Here is a 12719-nt window from a genome sequence, read left to right as displayed (position 1 = left end):
ATTACAGGAAAAAAATATTAAAAATTCCAACATATGGAGGCTAAATAACACGCTTCTGGATAACCAACAAACCACAGAAGAAATAAAAAAAGAAATAAAAAAATGCATAGAAATGAATGAAAATGCAAACACAACAACCCAAAACCTATGGGACACTGTAAAAGCAGTGCTAAGGGGAAGGTTCATAGCAATACAGACTTACCTCAAGAAACAAGAAAAAAGTCTAATAAATAACCTAACTCTACACCTAAAGCAACTAGAGAAGAAATGAAGAACCCCAGGGGTAGTAGAAGGAAAGAAATCTTAAAAATTAGGGCAGAAATAAATGCAGAAGAAACTAAAGAGACCATAGAAAAATCAACAAAGCTAAAATCTGGTTTTTGAAAAAGTAAATAAAATTGACAAACCATTAGCCAGACTCATCAAGAAACAAAGGGAGAAGAACTAAATAAGAAAAATTAGAAATGAAAATGGAGAGATCACAACAGACAACTCTGAAATACAAAGGAGCATAAGAGACTACTACCAGCAGCTCTATGCCAATAAAATGGAAAACTTGGAAGAAATGGACAAATTCCTAGAAAAGCATAATTTTCCAAAACTGAACCAGGAAGAAATAGAAGATCTTAACAGACCCATCACAAGCAAGGAAATTGAAACTGCAATCAGAAATCTTCCAGGAAACAAAAGCCCTGGACCAGACGACTTTACAGCTGAATTCTACCAAAAATTTAGAGAAGAGCTAACACCTATCTTACTCAAATCCTCCAGAAAATTGCAGAAAAAGGCAAAATTCCAAACTCATTCTATGAGGCCACCATCACCCTAATACCAAAACCAGACAAACATACCACAAAAAAAGAAAACTACAGGCCAATATCACTGATGAACATAGATGCAAAAATCCTTAACAAAATTCTAGCAAACAGAATCCAACAACATATTAAAAAGATCATACATCATCATCAAGTTGAATTTTTCCTAGGAATGCAAGGATTCTTTAATATCCGCAAATCAGTCAATGTAATATACCACATTAACAAATTGAAAGATAAAAACCATATGATTATCTCAGTAGATGCAAAAAAAGCCTTTAACAAAATTCAACATCCATTTATGATAAAAACTCTCCAGAAAGCAGGTACAGACAGAACATACCTCAACATGATAAAAGCTCTCTCTCTCTCTCTCTCTCTCTCTATATATATATATATATATATATATGACAAACTCACAGCAAACATTATTCTCAATAGTGAGAAATTGAAAGCATTTCCCTTATAGTCAGGAACAAGACAAGCATGCCCAGTCTCACCTCTACTATTCAACATAGTTTTGGAAGTGTTGGCCACAGCAATCAGAGCAGAGAAAGAAATAAAAGGAATCCAGATAGGAAAAGGAGAAGTAAAAATCTCACTGTTTGCAGATGACATGATCATCTACGTAGAAAACCCTAAAGAATCTATCAGAAAATTACTAGAGCTAATCAATGAATATAGTAATGTGGCAGGATGTAAAATTAACACACAGAAATCCCTTGAATTCCTATACACCAACAATTTGAAAACAGAAAGAGAAATAAAGGAAACAATACCATTCACCACTGCAATGAAAAGAATAAAATACTTAGGAGTATATCTACCTAAAGAAACGAAAGACCTATATATAGAAAACTGTAAAACACTGATGAAAGAAATCAAAGAGGACACAAATAGATGGAGAAATATACCGTGTTCATGGAATGGAAGAATCAATATTGTCAAAATGACTATACTACCCAAAGCAATCTATGGATTCAATGCAATCCCTATTAAGCTACCAACGGTATTCTTCACAGAACTAGAACAAATAATTTCACAATTTGTATGGAAATACAAAAAACCTCGAATAGCCAAAGCGATCTTGAGAAAGAAGAATGGAACTGGAGGAATCAACCTGCCTGACTTCAGACTCTACCCCAAATCCACAGGCACCAAGACAGTATGGTACTGGCACAAAGACAAAAATAGAGATCAATGGAGCAAAATAGAAAGCCGAGAGATAAATCCAGAGATAACACGGGGGTAAAACTTGAGTTTGGCAATGAGATTTTAGGCACAACACCAAAAGTACAATCCATGAAAGAAAATAATAAGCTGAACTTCATTAATATCAAAAATTTCCATCTGCAAAATATACTATGAAGATAATCAAAAAGAAAGGTCACAAACTGGGAAAAATAATTCTAAGACATATCTCATGATAAACATGTGGCAAAAATATACAATCAACTCTTAAAACTCGACAATAAGAAAACAAGTCAATCTAAAAGTGGTTAAAAGAGCTGAACAGACATCTCACCGAAGAATATACACAGATGGCAACCAGCCTATGAAAAGATGGTCTACATCACATGTCTTCAGGGAATTTCAGATTAATACAACAATGACATACCTATTAACAGGGATAACACAAAAACAAATACCTGACAATACCAAACGCTGGCAAGGGCTGGGACCAATAGGAAGTCTAACTCAGCACTGAACGGAAAGAAGTGATACAGACATACTGGAAACTGTCTGGCAATTTCTTTTAAGTTAAACATAATCTTATATGATCTAGAAGATGCTCACTTAGGTATTTACTCAGAAGAGCTGAAAATTTATCTCCATCCAAAAACCTTCAAAAATATTAACAGCAGGCTAATTCATAGCTGCCAAAAACTGAAAACGACCAAGATGACCTTCAGTACATGAATGGGTAAACAAACCTGGTAGTTTACATGATGGAATGCTATTCAGCCTTCAAAGGAAGAATTTCAAACCATAAAAACATACGGAGAAAGAAATGCATATTGATTAGTAGAAGGAGCCAGTACAAAAAGCCTGCATCCTGTATCATTCTATTAATATTATACTCTGGGAAAGTCCAATCGTTAGAAAGAAGAAAACTTTCAGCAGTTGTCAGGGGCTCAAAGTGATGTTCTGGGGGATGGGCAGGTGGATCATGGGAGATTTATAGTGCACTGAAACTCCCCTGCATGACACTATGTTTGTTGAGCAGGTAATGTCATGCACTTGTGAAGCACTACAGAACTGTGAGAGACAAAAAGTAAAAAATATTATAAACAATGGACAATAGTTAAAAATAACATATTGATATTAGTTGATCAATTGTAAGAAATGAATTTCTATCCATTCAAACAATACAAGATGTTAATATACTAAGTAGAGGAAGACACTGGCTGTATGGGAACTCTATATAATCTGCTTAATTTTCTGTAATCCTATTTTGGCTATATAGGAAAAAAAAGAAAGTCCAAAAGAACATGAAAAAAGACTCAACATTGCTCATTACGAGAGAAATGCAAATCTAACTACATAGAGTATCACTTGACACTGGTCAGAAAAGTCATAAAAAAAAATCTACCAATAAGAAATGAAGGAAAGGGTGTGAATAAAAGGGAACCCTCTTGCACTCTGAGGGGGAATGTAAATTGATATAGCCACTATGGAATGAAGTATGGAGATTCCTTTAAAATATAGAATGAAAATTGTCATATGATGCAGCAATACCACTACTGGGCATATACACTGATTAGTCTATTTATAAGTTAGGTAAACAAAACATGCATGTATCACACTGCTCATTGAAACACTATTTACAACAGCCAGGACATGGAAAGTAACCTCATGAAACAACCAGCACAAAGTTCGTTGTGTGTGTGCTAAGTCACTCAGTTGTGTCCGACTCTTTGCAACCCCATGGACTGTAGCCCACCAGGCTCCTCTGTCCAAGGGGGATACTCCAGGCAAGAATACTAGAGGGGTTTGCCATGCCCTCCTCCAGGGGTCTTCCCAACTCACGGATTGAACCCAAGTCTCCCGCACTGCAGGCAGATTATTTACTGGCTGAGCCACCAGGGAATGTTAGTGGATGAGAACTGGCCCTTTTAAATGATCACCTTAATAGACTATCACACAGGGACTAAAAGAAAAAAGTTAGTATCACAGTAATTGTACAAAACGAGAGAACTTCATCTCAGAACTTTTGAGCAATGACCCTGCAGTCGACTGAGAGCCCACAGTGAGAACTGGCAGGCTAAGGAGCCCCTTCACTTATTCTTCTGGAATTGTATGAGCATAGTTGGGGACAGGGGTGGACTTATACCAGAAAGGGAAGGATGTCCAGGCCCTGTCAGCACTCAATATGAATGAAGATTCTGAGTGACATGTGAGGGGTTCCACACCACAGAAGACCGTCTCCCATCCTTCCCTCTCAGCTTATCTTACCTGTAGCAGCCATTTCCAGGAAGCCTCAGGTAGAAATGGCGAGATGAGATATATGTGCACTTCATACCAGGAGACTCGGGGGTTCACATCTTTGATGTGAGGCCTTGGCCTCAGGTCAGCAGATGGGACGTAGCCCAGCACCTACAGGGGTTAAGGGAAGGCATGGAGAACGACAGAGCATCGCTTACTACAGAAGAGGGAGCCCAAGAGAGCCCTCGCTGGCGGTCTCACGGGCTCCAGGAAGGCTGCTCGGCTTCAGCTCCCCAATTCTTCCAGCTGGGGGTGCTGACACAAGTGAGAGGCATGCAGTGAGCCAGCTGACAGTTCAGGACAGGGACGGCCCAGGACCCCTTAAGAGTCAAGGGAACGTCCACCTGCCAATCCTGTGAGAAGCTCCCCCGGAACCCCGCCTGTCCAAGTCCCGCCCCTACTTTCCTCCTCGAGCCCAGATGCGCATGACAGGAAGTGACGTCCTCCTAAGCTTGCTGAGGGTGTGACGCCATCCTTGACTGTGCCACCATCTCTGACAGCTGCCTTTGACAGTGCCCTGAGGGAGTCGTCCCAAGTCTCATTGGGTGTCAAGATCGGAGGTGATATGAGTTACGAGTGCAGGATACATCTGTCTCTGCACCCCGAATCCCTTTTCCCTCCGAAAAGAGGGGGCCGCAAAACCTCCGGCTGCTCTACCGCTACCCTCAGACCAGAGGGTCCAGCCTAGCTCTTAGGCCCCAAGACCATCCACTAGGGGGTCTCGGGAAAGAATGCCTCGGTCAGGCTCTGCTGGACCCCAGCTCTGCTCAGGAGAGGGAGAGCCACTGGCCCCGGGGAGTGAAGGAGGGACCCTCGGGGCAACTGAGGGTCTCCATACACCAGAACGGCGGCCATGTGTAACTCCCCAGTCACCACGATTTGGCCGCAGATCATCTGGGCAGCGGCCAGGCAGCTCTAAAGGCTAGGGCTCCCTCACTGCAACCTCGTCTGCGGGACACTCAGGGAAGAGGGGACCTTGGTCTGAGGGGTAGAAGCCAGTCAGTAGAGCGAGGATGTCAGGGTTTGGGAAGAGTCAGGATGAGGACCAACCTCCCTGACAAACGGGCAACTCAGGATCCTCCCCGGTGGTCAGCATTTCCTCCTGGCAAAACATCAGGAAGAGGGGTGGCGGTCTGAGAGGGGAGCTTGGAGCCTGGTTGTGAGAGGGAAGCCATGAGACAGCTGAAGGGAAGGTCCTGGGACCCTTCAGTGGGGGTCTGAATACGCCCTCCTCTCCTCATCTGGGGTGACTGGGAAGGTGGCAGAGTCAATTTCAGATAGGAGAGGGATCGGGCTGTGTGCCGGAGAGGGGGCGTCGGATATGGGGAGTCTCGCATCAGTTTTCATCCTGACTCTGAATGTCAGCTGAGAGGACTTGCCTCCCCTGCCAGCCCCCACTGGCTACCCCTCTAACGCCCAGGCAGGACTCTCTGCTGCACTCCAGGGCTCACTCTCACTTGCTACTCAGCGATCACAGGTGGCCGGATGACCAGGTGAACAGGAGCCCTGTGGGTCCTAGAGCACTGGCCTCAAGGACCCCTCAGAGGTGGCTTCCATTCAAGCCAGGGAGGACTCTCCTTGCTGAAGATGCTCACAGTGTCTCCTTCTCCCTCTTCCAGGTGCCCTCCTTGCCTGCCTTCCTGCCCGCACTCCCACCTGCGGACCCTGACCTGTGTCACCATGCCTCGGAGGCACAAAAACAAGTACCATGCCCACGGGAAACGCCACCAGATCTGGGGGACCACTAAGGAGGCCCAGGCCAGTGCTGCTGCAGCCCCAGAAGAGGAGTGCCCCTCCTCCCCCTCTTCTGTCCCTAAGGGTTCTCCCCCGAGCACCCCTGATACTGGCAATCACCAGGAGCTTCAGGGAGCCATGGCCCCTAGCTCTCCTGATGCAGGGCCTACCTGCGTAGAATCTGATGAAGGTGCCCAGGGCCCAGAGGAGGAAAGTGCAGGTGCTTCCCAGGTGGCGCCTGCCATGGAGAGCACTTTCAAAGATCCTCTGGCCAGGAAGGCCAAGATGCTGGTGGAATTCCTGCTGGAGAAATACATCAAGAAGGAGCCCATCACGCAGAAGGCCCTGATGAAAGTCGTCAGCAGGAAGTACAGGCAGCACTTCCCCGAAATCCTCAGGATAGCCTCTGAGCGCGTGGAGCTGGTGTTTGGCCTGGAGCTGAAGGAAGTCGACCGCAGCAAGAACATCTACGTCCTCATCAGCAAGCTCAGCCTCGGGGGCGACGAAGGTCCAAATGATGAGGGTGGGGTTCCCAAGTCCGGTCTCCTCATGTTGCTCCTGGGGGTCATCTTCATGAATGGTAACCGGGCCACCGAGGAGGAGGTCTGGGAATTCCTCAATATCTTGGGAATCTATGCTGGGAGGAGACACTGGATCTTTGGGGAGCCCAGGAGGCTCATCACCAAAGATCTGGTGCAGAAGGAATACCTGAACTACCGCCAGGTGCCCAATAGTGATCCTCCACGCTATGAGTTCCTGTGGGGCCCGAGAGCTTGTGCTGAGACCAGTAAGATGAAGGTACTGGAGGTTCTGGCCAAGATCCTCCATTCGGTCCCTAGTTCCTTCCCAGACCTCTATGAGGAGGCTCTGAGAGATCAGGCGGAGAGAGCAGGGCCGAGAGGCGCGGCCAGGACTCCAACCGTGGCGAGGCCAGTGCCCCTTCCAGGGCCAAGTCCTGCAGCTCCTCCCACATCTAGGGAGGCGGGCAGGGCACTTTGTTCCCTTTGTGTTGGAAGAGAGCAGTCACACTCCTAAATAGTGCAGAGTAGTAGGGTGTAGGAAACAAAACCCATATGTTCTTACAGTTGTAAATGGTAAGCGAGTTTAGGTGCAGCTTGTTTTAACAAAATATATATCTGTTTTCTTTTATCCATATGAGAAATACCTAATGAAAGATGATTTAAAGTAGATAGGTAAAGAGATGAAGGAGGTGTTTAGTGTTTTCAAATGTGATTACTTTTGATAATGTTTATTGTACTTCAGAATTTAAATGTATGAATCATAAATCAGTTTCTTGCTGTTTTAATGTTTTCAAAGTGTGGGGATTTGTAAAGCACACTGAAAGTATTGAATATGTTGTTCACAATCTAAACAAGATAACATGACACTAGAAGAGAATTTTTCTTGAAGAGTAGTCAAGCTTCTAGAGTGCAGGATCATAGGGGTGGAGTAATAAAATTTAGATCTCATTGATCTTTCTGTTGCACACAAATAAATTCTATATATAATTTTTTCATTTATTTCAAATATTTTTACTTCTAAGAGTTTGCTTTTCTTAAGAGTATTAATTTGATAATGATACTGCTGTTATATTTATTGCTGTTATAAAAGTTTTAAAGGTACACTTTTTGTAAAATTAAAGATATTCATGAAATATCTCTATTGTCTTTATGATCTGGAAATAGGTAACATAGCATTGCAAGAGATTTTCATGGAAATGTGAAAGACAACCCCAGAAAATATTGAAAAACACAAAGAAAATAGAGAAAAAAATGAGAGTAAAAAGTCTTTAAATTGTGGTTTACCTCATTTCTTTTAAACTTTCTTTTAGTAAAAATAAAAAGTTTGACTCATTGAGCTCATTTAAGAATATTTGTTTCTTTTGTAGTAATTTACTGCCTATTCTTTGTTCCCTTCTGGGTTAAAAATAGTTTCAGATGGGAAGGTGGTATTTGAGGGGTTCATAGAAATCATAACTTTCATTTATTACAAAACAACACTTCTTCATCAGTATGCCACTGCTTTATATGTATTACATGCATTCCAGCCTTCATGCAGGATTGGATTTAGCAGACTCCGTTTATGGAGTTACGTGCAAATTTCTCAAGTTCACAAACTGATGAAGTGACCTTCCCAGGACTAATGCCCTGATCTGGATTAGTGCAGAGCCGACAAAGTGCCACTTCTCCCAGCCTAAGCCAGACATCATGTCTTTTCATTCATTTTTCCTCTAAACACTCCAAAAAATGTATGCCGTTGGATACCTGTCCCAAAGCACTGTTTTTGGAATAAAGTTAAAATAATGTTCCTAAGTGAATGGTATGAATGAAAACAAAACTACTCATGGACAATGTAGTCACGAACATATCCAATGTCAGATATTCTGAAAAGATCCATATGCCCTCATTTATCCTTCCCGATTCTCAGGGACATAAAGGCCTTAGCTTAAGGGCTGTGTCCTCAGGTCAATGGATGGAGGAGTCCCAGCCTCTGAGTTATCAAGGGGAAGATTTTAGAACACTAGTGGTCCCACAAACTACATCCTGCTTCTTGACTTGTGTGGCCAGGGGAGAGCAGTCTGTCTGAGGTGCACCTTCCTTTCCTGCAGGGCAAGGGTGGAGGGGTTCTCAGGGAGTTGAGTGCCTTGGTCTTATGGCAGCAGCTCCAATTCTGCCCAAGGAGGAGACCCTAACAGGCCTTCAGAGGATTTACAGTGAGGACACTGGGTTCTGATGAATGGACGCCCCCATAGCAAGGGGGATGGCACGGAGGAACAGGCAAGGGTAGCCAGGGAATAGCTCTCTCACCTATCATTCTGTTGTCTCAAGAAGGCAAAAGCCTTGGCCACAGGTCAGCTGATTCAGCCCGTAGAGAGGGTGGATCCCCATATGTCACCAGAAGTCAAGGTAAGAAACCTGATCTAAGATTGGGGGGCCACTGACTCCAGAAGAGTGGAGCCCTATAGTGTTTTCCTCCTCAGAAGGCCCCAATAGCTTTGCACACATCTGGTTCATCCTGTCTTCCAATCCAGAACTTCCAAGAAATTAATGCCTTTGTTCTGAGGAGCACAGCCTCAGGTCAGTGGAGGGTGCGCTCTGGGTCTGGTCAGGAGTGAGGATGAGGTCCCTGAAGGGGGAGCAAGAGGACAACTCAACCCAGAACAGAGGAGACTGTGGAGGCATATCCCTGATGTCAGCCCTACGAGAACCAGGAGAAAGCTTTCTGGCCAAAGTGCTTCTCTTTCTGCTGAAGTGGTCTCAGGGAGGTGAGAGCCCTTGGTCTACTGGGAGAAGCCTCACTTCAGTACAGAGTGTAAAACTAGTGATTCCAAATGAGGATAAAGGGACTGCACCTAGATCACATCCCTGGCCCTCTATACCTCCCTTGGCAAATTCGGGAACGCTGGCATGATGAACCCCACACATTTCCTTTTAGAGAATCTCAGGAGGTGAGGCGCTGGGGCTCAGGGGTCAACCCCAATAGGAATTCCAGGTCATGCCAAGAGTCAAGTAGAGTACCATGAGGACTAAAGGAACCACTCACACTATAAAAGTGGGGACACCACAGAATCCCTCCCAGAGAGTCAGCCATGAGTGACCACATGCAGGCATGCCCACGAGGGAGCCCTCACGTCCTCTGAGATGGTCTCAGGGAATTCAAGGCTGTAGCATTAGAGGACAGGCCTCCTTAGGAGATGGGAAGTCAGTGTGAGGACCTGGAGAGAGGACAGTAATAGTGAAGAGAGGGAGGAAATACAGGTCTTCCCAGGAGTCAAATTGAGGAGCCTGAGCGTTGACTGGTGCAGCCAGCCATCAGAAGGCCTCAATTTGCCAGCCAAAGCTTTCTGTCCTGAGAGACCACAGGTAGATGTGGTAAGTTAGGCAACCTTTGCTTTCTTCTATTGGGTCTCAGAGAGTTGTGGCCCTTACTCTGAGAACACGTCCTCAGGTAAAGACAGAGGAGCTGCAAGACCTCCCAGGATTCCCAGAGGACACCTGGTCATTTCTCCAGAGTAGCTTCAAGTAACTGTTGATGTGGCAGGGAGGACACTTATTTCATACATGGCTGAGCTACTCTGTGCAAACTGATTTCCGTGGGCCTCTGTCCTTCTAATCCTCCATGACAATGGGAATTGAAGGAAGGCCCCAAACCAAGTGACCTGCCCCTCCCCTCAAGTCCTTGATAGGAAAGTTTTCCTTTGGTATTTCTGCTAATGCATGACGTCCTGTTCCATTTGTTGGTAAGAAAACTGCTCACTAAATGCCAGACAAAAGTCCAAGCTGGAGACCTTCATGAAGAATGCACCCTCGAAGAAATAAGTCTGCTCTTGGCTGGGGGACCTGGCCTCCATATGACAGGGATAGAATAGCAAAGGATACAGGTCCCAGGTGGCTCTGTGGTAAAGAATCCACCTGCAATGCAGGAGATGAATGTTTGTTCCCTGTTCTAGAACATGTCCTGGAGAAGGAAATGGCTACCCATTCCAGTATTCCTGCCTGGAGAATCCCATGGACAGACAGCCTGGAGCGCTGCAGTTCACAGGGTTGCAAAGAGTCAGACATGAATGAGGGCCTGAGCACAGAGAGACAGACAGGTAGATCTAGACGTCTAGGTGGGGGTGGGTGGGGAATAGAGATGGAGAAACCTAGGAACCACCTGTAGACCATTGTAAGTTAACACAGTTCAAGAAAGGTATCAGAATGTAGTGGAAGGAAGCAGGTTAGTTTAAATATAAATCTATAAATAATACATGAGATGTCCCCCAGGCCTTTAGGTAAAAGAAGAATGTCACCACCCTTCTATTGATTTGAAGAAGTGCTACGATAATCCAAGTTTGACCACATAAGGTCACACACTCTCCTGCTCCAAACAAATTCAGAGCGAGTGATATAAGCCTGACCTTTACTCAAAGAAAACAGTCTTTCCTAGTCCTCCACTTTCCCTTGACTATAAAATGTATTCCACTTAATCCTCCAGGCAGAGCTCCATCACCTGCCTGCTTGCATCATTTACAAGTATCCTATACAAATAAATCTATTTCTTGCCTAACACTTCGCGTCTTGCTAAATTCCTTGTGCACTGAGACACACAGGAACCTGAGTCACAGTAAGTCCATGTACCAGGTGAGTGATTCTAATTAAGAGACTGTGGTTCAAGTCCCAAACTGGATTTTGGGGGGTTGGAGTCCTGGCCACGTGGATTTTAGTCACAACCTGATGTGATAAGTTTCAAGTAGAGGAGGTCTCCATGCCACCCCATCAAAAATTTTAAACTATTGGCTGTTAAACTGGCTCATAGTGCTAGAATGAAAGTCACTTTCTTCTGCATTTCTCTGCACCTAGACTCCCAATATCTTTGCCTTTGGGTGTACAAATCCAGACGCTGTATGCCATGAATGCCTCAACTGTGTGTTGATAAAATTCAAGCTGACTGTGTTTACAAGATAGGGAGAGAATGGACAAAGAGAGAAAATAAAAGAAACTGAGCTAAAACTTTTCTGGCTACCTTCTGAAATATGGCTGCCCTGGTGGCTGAGACGGTAAAGAATCTACCTGAAATGGCAGGAGACGCCGGTTCGATCCCTGGATTGGGAAGTTCCCCTGGAGAAGGGAATGGCAACCCACTCCAGTAGTCCTGCCCAGAGAATCCCATGGACTGGGGATCCTGGCGGGCTACAACCCATGGGGCCACAATGAGTCAATCATGCCTTAGAGACTGAACAACAACAGCAATCTCCTAACACCTCTTCTACTTCACCAGTTCTTGCTGCACCTAGTGAAGCCCATGCGTCCTAGAGCCTGGGGTCCACAGTAAGAGAAGCCACCACGATGAGAAGCCAGTGCATCCCAATGAAGGGTAGCCCCTGCTCCTCGAAACTAGAGAACACACAAGCAGCAATGAAGAGCTGGCGCAACCAAAATTAAATACATAAATAATTTCTTTAAAAAAAAAAATACTCAGGGAAGCCACAACGGCCCCTGGGTTAAGAACTTCACCACATTCTGCCCAGCAAGATCACAGGTGAGGGAGGGCACAGCCATGAAAAGGCCACGAGGGACATCAGCGACACCTCAAGCCCCTTATGAGCCTTCATCATTTCCTTTTCAGATGGGTAACTGACTGTCCATCACTGAATTCTTGCCCTTAGCATTTGAGCGAGGTCCTTTATGTCAAAGTCTCCCTTGCCTTAAGGAAAAACTCTGAACTTTGAAAGACTTGTCAGGTAGACTCTGCTGGTTTGGCAATGCTTCACTTGCCTACAAAAGCCCTTCCCCTTCTCCCGATGATACTAACCATCAGCCAGCCACTGAGCCCTGTTCACAGGAACTCTCTCTGGGCAAAAGATGGAGCCTCTTGGACCACAGATCTCTTCTTCACTATACTCAGCACTGAACACCACTACTCCTGCCCCCCATCAACAACGCTTTGCCCTCTAACCTGGGGCTCCAGACTCCTTAAACTCTGCCCACCTCAGCAAGTCATAGGGCCCACCAGACTTCCATCAGTATCAGAGATTCCCTCTGCATGCAGGGTCTCAGTTGGATAAAAGAAGATTAAGGAAAGTTCTCAGATGACCCGAAAAAATATCTAGGCAAGTTTAGACATCTATGACTTTTGAGTTAACCTGGAAGGACATTTATATCATCCTTTCACAGACACTCTCTCAGGCAGATAGGACAACTG

At 44.9% G+C, this 12719-nt stretch overlaps 1 pseudogene; it reads left to right on the top strand.

Annotated features, from left to right (window-relative positions):
• The first annotated feature begins 4433 nt into the window (after positions 1-4433).
• Positions 4434-7012, top strand: LOC133052880 (melanoma-associated antigen B4-like; annotated as a pseudogene).
• Positions 7013-12719: the final 5707 nt, after the last annotated feature.

Source organism: Dama dama, chromosome X (assembly GCF_033118175.1).
Source record: "Dama dama isolate Ldn47 chromosome X, ASM3311817v1, whole genome shotgun sequence".
Lineage (NCBI taxonomy): Eukaryota > Metazoa > Chordata > Mammalia > Artiodactyla > Cervidae > Dama > Dama dama.
Note: the sequence above shows the minus strand (reverse complement) of the source record. Positions and strands in the feature narration are given on the sequence as shown.